The sequence below is a fragment of the Pteropus vampyrus genome, unplaced genomic scaffold, assembly GCF_000151845.1.
Source record: "Pteropus vampyrus isolate Shadow unplaced genomic scaffold, Pvam_2.0 Scaffold38, whole genome shotgun sequence".
Taxonomy (NCBI): Eukaryota; Metazoa; Chordata; class Mammalia; order Chiroptera; family Pteropodidae; genus Pteropus; species Pteropus vampyrus.
This window is the reverse complement of record NW_011888819.1, coordinates 1883962-1884949: the sequence shown is the minus strand read 5'-3', so window position 1 is coordinate 1884949 and position 988 is coordinate 1883962.

Genomic DNA, 988 nt, shown 5'->3' with positions numbered 1-988 from the left:
TTTTTGTGTTGTCATGGTTACCATTAACCAATAAATGTCCAGATAAGTAACCAAGACACTTGTGTCATAGTTCATTGGATGGCAACACATTTTCATTGAAAAAAATTAATTTTTGTGTAAATTAAGAGCATTTTCCATTGTACAGCACCTTTCCAATCTGTAATAGGCATTTCTTTTCTAAACACTTATAAATTGAAATAATATAAGTGGACTTCAGTTGGAAACGATATTATTGGGTGTCAATTTATAACATCCGGCATTCAAGAGAAAAACAATTAGAATTTCTACTAACCACTATCCTATGGTTTTTTTGTTTAACAGGCATCTATTTTCCAGCTCTGTACTTTGTGTCTTAACCAAAATATAATTTTCCACCAAGTCTATGAGAGCCTATGATGAAAGCATGCTTACATGTCTTCCCTGGACGTGGACATCAGAATAGGGTTTCGGGTGCTAAATTTCCTTAAAAACAGCACTCTAAGTAAACTGTGCAGAAAAATTTATGTTTTAAAGAGTGTTGTGTGGAGTTAACTGGCAGTTATTCGAAAAACAAGATAAATTCCATTGAGTTAGGCACTTTGAACTTTCTGATCATTTTTCAGCCTGTCCTTTCAAACTTAGAAGCTCTTCTTTCCAAAAGGCAAATACTACTATGCTTAATAGCAACAGAGGACACATTTGCATATGTAACAGAGGACACATCTGCATATGTAATATAATTCCTTAGTTGAAATGAAGTTATTTAATAATCATGATTTAGTTTTAGATAATACCTGTTTTTGAGAAAATGCAATTCAGTGATTATCAGAGCAATTAGCTCAAGAATAAGCCTCAGAATATTGCATTTAGCTAGACCAGGTATAAGATCATCAGGGAATAAACATAATCACACTCCAGACAAGCCCACTATTCAGACATCAGATGACTTTTACATCAATAGATGACATCATGATAGGCCTCATTAAAAAGAGTAATAACTTAGTGAAAA